The following is a 6,335-nucleotide window of genomic DNA, read 5'->3' as shown; positions in this document are numbered from 1 at the left end:
TCAACAAATGTGGAGGCAAAATGGAATCAAATATCTAGGAGTTAGAATAGGTAACAACGAGTAATTTAGACCAGCTGAATTATTCTCCCCTTGCTTGGGGAAATTGAGGAGGATTTAAATGGTTGGATGTCCCTGCCCATTACACTAGTGGTGTTACAGAGAGGGGAGGTGTCACAGAGGGGGGAGATGATGACACAGAGGGGGTGATGATGTCACTGCATGGGGCAGCCATAGCTGAGTCGTGTCATGGCACAGCAACACGAGAAAGATGCCTCTCCTGGAAGGGGATTCTGGCCCACGTGTCGGAGTAGGACGCTGTCTCATCCCAGGGACCCTCTGATCAACAGGGTTGTGTTTGGAAGCACCCTGCGCCCATGGGTGAGATAAAGAGCCTGTTACAGGCTCCCCGACTGGGACAGAGCCTCCTCTGGTACCATCCTTCACCCAGTGTGGGCGGAGGGAATGGAGGCTGCATTTAATTTCCCCTCTCCCCATCCTGAGTGCAGGGCACTTTATGAGGCAGCTGGAGGGGACTGGGGAGGGGAGAACAATGGCATGTGAGGGGATACAGGGATGGGGTCTGTAGGAGTGGAGGGGAGAGCAAAGGAACGGGGTAGCACCACAGGCTAATGTCAAGGGAGATTGGATCAGAGGTAGGGGACATAGGGTTGAGCTGGGGGGGATGGGGTGCGAGGGGATGGAAGGCACTGGGGAAACCATGGGGGTGGTGTTGGGTGGTGGATGAGAGTGTGGTAGAGGAATCGGGGCAGGGGAGAGTGTGAGGTGTCTGAGGGAGAAGAGAAGTTGCGAGGGGGATGGAAGGTAGACCTTTCAACAGAAATGGGACAGAGCTCCCCCTCCACCTGGAATGGGATCTGTCCACTGAGAGACAGGACCGCTCCTCCACCCACCACCCCCCCCCACCCGTGGTTACAAAATCCCTTCCACCCTTGCATACACCCCCACACCCCCCCAACCGGGATAGGATTCTTTCCCCCAGTGGACCTGGATCAAGGTGCTAGAAAGTGTTTCTGCTGCGGCGGACCCAACAGAGTTGAGCGGTGAAGAGTGGGGCTCTCTCCGCACCACCTGCTCCCTCAGGCGACGAGGTCTCGCTTGCATCATGGAAGATCACTGTGTTGCTGAGCTTCTGGGAATGTGGAGGGCTTCTGCTAAACCCGTGGTAGGGTTCAGAGTGGTTAATCTCCCCGGGACGTGCTCTCATGGAGGGAGGGTTGTAGACAAAGTGAACGGCTGCAGAACTGGCCTCAGTCTGAGGAGAGTGATCAAAGAGGGACCTGGGGTGGCAATATTTCTACTGAGAGGCTGGAACGAACCACCAGAGGATCAATTCTGACATTTAGGTGACCCTTGGTAGGGAGTTAGAGCGAGGGGTAGAGACTAACTTGGACAGCAATGCTGGGTTGGGATAAATGACCTGTTGTGTACCCTCTGGGTGTATAAATGCTGCTGCTTCTGCCCCAGAGGACATGGCAATAAGGTCACAACAGAGGTGGCCACACCGTGTCATGGACCCAACGTCCCCAAGGTGGTGTCCTGCACAAATGTTAAAATCATCGACAGTGGATCTTTCGGTGTGGTGTACCAGGCAAGGCTGGTGGACTCCGGAGAGCTGATTGCCATCATGAAGATATTGCAAGACAAGAGATTCAAGGTGAGGGGAGGAGCAGTTGTGTGGAAATGGAAAACCCTGATATTTAACTTTAGGGCCTACAGCACGTTCACAGGCCCTTGCGACACATGAGCCCGTTTCACACAATTACACCCAATTGACAAACACCCCAAACACATTTTTGAAGGGTGGGTGGAAAGAGCAGCATCTGGCAGAGACCAAAGCAGCCATGGGGTTTGGAAACAGAGAAAGTCACACAAACCCACAACAGCCCCCCCATCCCCACACACAACCCCCCAACCCCCCCCCCACCCCCCCCCCCCCACACACACACACACACACACACACACACACACACACACACACACACACACACACACACACACACACACACACACACACACACACCTGGCAAATATCAGAGATTTTCTGCAAATTAATTGTTTAGTAGAAGCTGGGAAAACAATCATAAAAACTGAAATGATACTTCATTGAACCCCTTGACGAGTCCCCACTCCAGCGACACGAAAAGTCCCCCCCACTGACTCTCGAAAAGTCCCCCACTTCGGCCTCCCTTGGAGTTCCCCACCTCTGACCTCTTGACGAATCTCCTCCCCGCCTCCCCCCTCAACTTGGACAAGTCGCCCCTCAGGGCCCCGACCCATCGCCCAGCCTTGCTGATGTTCCTCTCTCGCCATAGAACCGCAAACTGCAGATCGTGTGAAAGTTGGATCACACCATCATCGTCCCTCTTCTCAACTTCTACTCCTCTGTAGTCAAGGTAAGATCCTCATTTGCTGCTACCTTCCCCATTCCTTCAATCGATCTGTCTCGCTGCAGCCTCTCTGTTCCCTCCATCCTGCCCCTCTGACCAGTGCCGACTCCTTGACGCTGGCTGCCCTGCTCCTCACATATTAACTCATGACCTCTTGCCATTTCAACTCCAGACAGCAGCAGCCAAGACCACAAGACAAGGTCGCCAAATTCGGCCACTCAGCCCCTCCAATCTGTTTCCCCAATTCATTTCACGAATGTATTTTCCCCCATAACTCACTTCCCCAGAACCTTTTGGTGCCCTTCCAAATCAACGCCTGCTCTGAATCGTCCCAACAACTCAGCCTCCACATGTTCGACCCCAGCCAACACCCGGCTGCAAACATTTCTCATCTCGAAACGTCACTGGTTTTTCTCTCCCGGTGAATCCTTGGCTCAAGAGGGAGGGCGGTCAGAGCTGCACATTTTGTGCAGTCTCACCAGAAGCCGAATGATGGGGCAGCGGACGGGTCCACTACGGCCTGTTGACGCTCTGCTCGCTGAGCCCTTGGATTCATGCCATGTTGTGTTGAGCAGTGGGGGCATCAGGCCTACAGAGAGCAGGAGGGACTGGCACTCCAGTTGGGAGAGGCACTGGGTGTTGGAGGGTAAACCCAGCTGACATGTTTGTATTGTGTCCAAGAGAAAGAGGAGGTTTATTTGAATCTGGGTCTGGACTATGTTCCTGAGACGGTTCACTGCATGGCCCAGCAGTTCAACAAGGCCAAGCAGCCCATTCCCATGATCTACATCAAGGTGGTTGTGGGTCTGGGTGGTCAAGTTGTCCACTGGGGCAAGCTTGGATGGTGGGGTTGGAGGATATAAAGGAGTTTACTGGCTGAGTCTCGCTGGGGACTGGATATCGATGAAGGGTGCATGAGGGTCTCAATGGGTATTGGTGAGGAGAGAAAGGGTAGTGAGGGGAGAAGGGTGGCGAGGATGATGAGGATGGATGTTGATTGGCAGGGAGGGGCCCTTCACCCACATCCCCTTACCCTCAGGATCCAGACCCGGCCAGTGTGGAGGCAGAGTGGGTCATGTTATATCGTTGTGTTGCCAGATGTTCATGTACCAGCTGTAGCAGAGCATGGCCTACTTCCATCCTCAGGGGGTTTTCCATTGAGACATCAAGCCCCAGAAGATGCTGGTAGATCCCGAGATGGCCTTCTTATTGCTCCTTAATTTCGGCAGGTAGATCCACCCGTGTCTGCCCGTTCACCACCTCAACACGGTCCTGATCCCTCTCCCCAACACGGCCTTTTCCCCTCCCCACCAGCTCTCACCCCTCCCCCACCAGCTCTCTCTCCTCCTCCCTCTCCCAACTTGCCCCTTCCACAGCTTAATAACTTATTCTAAATAAGATTGTGGGGGGCTTAGATGGAATGAACAGCCAGAAAACTTTCCTAAAGTGCCAGGTACAAATCTCAGAGAGCATCCGCTTCAGGTGAGGGGAGATTTTTTTTATGCAGAGAGTTGTGAGAGCTTTGAATGCGTCACCGGAGAAAGTGGTAGTGGTTGGTAGAATAGGAACATATAAAAGTCTCTGAGATGAGCATGTGGATGTAAGGGAACAGAATTTTTAAATGATAGAGGAATTTGGGAATATGGCGAGAAGGCAGGGTAGGTCGTGTTCGGTCATAAATTAGATCAGCCATGATCGTATTGAATGGCGGAGCAGGCTCGATAGGCCATTTTTGTCCTACTCCTGTTCCCACTTCCTATGTTCCTATGGGTGTGGTACAGGTAAAGGTTGTGGAGAACATTTACAAAGGTCAGTACAGCCTTTATGGGCCAAAGGGCCTGTACTGGGCAGCAATGCTTGATGTTCTAATGGATGCGGAAGCTCTGGGAAGGGGTAAGGGAGGGACTGGCCAGGAAGTCTGCAGATGCTGGGGCTGAGGGCAATGCCCAAACATGCTGGGCAAACTCATGGATAGTTTTGTGAGGAGCAAGTCCTGCTTCACGAGTCAAATTGAGTTTTTCGAGGAGGTGTCAAAGGAAATAGATGAAGGTCAAGGTCTGTATGTGCTGCACGAGGATTTTAGTAAGGTGCTTGACAAGGTCCCCATGGTGGCCTCATTCAGAATGTCCGGAGGTATGGGATCCATGGAGCCTTGGCTGTGTGGATTCAGAATTGGCTTGTCTGCAGTAAACAGAGGGTAGTAGTAGATGGAACAATGACTAGTGGCTCTCCAAAGGGATCTGCTCTGGGACCCCTGCTCTTTGTGATTTTTATGAATGATGATGGGAGTGGAAGGGTGGGTACGTCAGGGGATGACACAGAGGTAGAGATGCTGGAGACAGTGTAGAAGGTTGTCATAGGTCATCCAGTTTGCAGAGAAGTGACAGATGGAGTTCAATCCTGTCAATCAGATGTACTTAAATAAGCAACTGGTCCAGGTTTATTTCCAGAGTCATTTTCAAGGGCACGAATAACAGTTATTCCAAAGAAGGTTTGAGACCCATTAAAAGTAGTTTCATATATACCAATATCTTTATTGAATGCGGATTACAAGAATGTGTGGGCAGAGCACTTGGTTAATGGCAGGATTATGAACAGTGTGCAGGACAGAGAAATATTTAGATCCTGCTCCATAAATCACTCAAGGTTGCTGTGCAAATTGAGAGGGAGTTTAAGATGGTGTATTGTGTGCTGGCCTTCAGGAGTCAGGGGATTGAGTTCAAACACCGAGAGGTAACGTTAAGGATGTATAAAATTCTAGTCAGACCACACTTGGAATATTGTGTGCATTCCTGGGGCGAGAAAAGCAGAGGACGTCTAAATAAGGTGAGCTGAGGGAAATTTAGGCAAGACGTGAGGGGTACATTTTATTCACACAGAATGTTGTGGGTGGCTGGAGTGCATTGCCGGGGTAGTAGCGGAGGCTGGTCCAAAAAAGGCATGAAAAGGATTTTAATATGGACAAGAATTAAAGAAAAATGGAGGGTACTGGTGTGAGGGAGGGGAGGGTAACATTGTTGTGGGGTAGGTTCAGATGGATCAGCTGAACGGTCTCGACTGATCCATCCATGATTGTCTAGCATCTTGCTGCCATATCGTGGAGAACCAGGGTGTTGCCTGATGGAGACACTTTGCTCTGAGCCCTGCAGAGAGAGATCGTGGTTTTTGCCAAAACACACTTCCTAACGTAGAGCAGAGGAAGGGGAAAGGCTCCAGTGTTCAGGGGTAGGGGGGATGATGGGGGAAGCGTTGGGACCCTCAAAAGTCATTGTGATCAGGCCTCAGAGACAGCATCTCTATCACTCGTATTTCTCTTCCCAGGAGAAGGAGCGATCTCAGAGACAAGACATGAGTCCAGAAGGACCTCGCATCCCAGCTGAACAGAGGATGGAGAATATCATGATGGCCTGAATCCCTCCCCTTCTTCTCCCTCTGGCCCTGCCAACCCCATTCCCTGCCTTTTCCATGTCCCTTCACCCACTTCCCCTCTTCTCCTCTACCCCTCCTCCATCCCAACCCCCTCCCGCTCACCTTCCCCTTCCCCTGCCCTCACACCTATGCCCTAACCCCAGCCCTCCTCCCTTCACCTCCCCCTTCCCCTCTCCCCTTCCCTTCCCCCTACCCCTTCCCCTTCCCCTCCTTCCCCTCCCCTAACCCTCCCCCTTCCCCTCCCCTTCTCCTCCTCCCCTTCCCCTCCCCCTTCCCTTTCCCCTTCCTACCCCTAACCTAGGGGAAGGAGGGGGAGGGGAAGGGGGTAGGAAAAAGGGGGTAGTGGAAGGGGGTAAGGGTAGGGGTTGTGGTAAGGGGTAGGGTAGGGGGTAGTGGTAGGGGGTGTGGGTATGGGGAAGGGGTAGGAGGTAGGGTTAGGGGAAGTGGGTAGGTTGTAAGGGATAGGGTTGGGGGTAGTTGTAGGGGATGTGGGTATGG

General features: G+C 52.4%; 1 long non-coding RNA gene across 1 annotated transcript; it reads left to right on the top strand.

Annotated features, from left to right (window-relative positions):
• The first annotated feature begins 259 nt into the window (after positions 1-259).
• On the top strand, positions 260-2,633 carry LOC138745213 (uncharacterized). The gene is made up of 3 exons (XR_011346095.1): positions 260-378; positions 1,486-1,675; positions 2,334-2,633. It is a non-coding gene; the product is annotated as an uncharacterized lncRNA (long non-coding RNA).
• The last annotated feature ends 3,702 nt before the right edge of the window (positions 2,634-6,335 follow it).

Source organism: Narcine bancroftii, chromosome 11 (genome assembly GCF_036971445.1).
Source record: "Narcine bancroftii isolate sNarBan1 chromosome 11, sNarBan1.hap1, whole genome shotgun sequence".
NCBI lineage: Eukaryota > Metazoa > Chordata > Chondrichthyes > Torpediniformes > Narcinidae > Narcine > Narcine bancroftii.
Note: the sequence above shows the minus strand (reverse complement) of the source record. Positions and strands in the feature narration are given on the sequence as shown.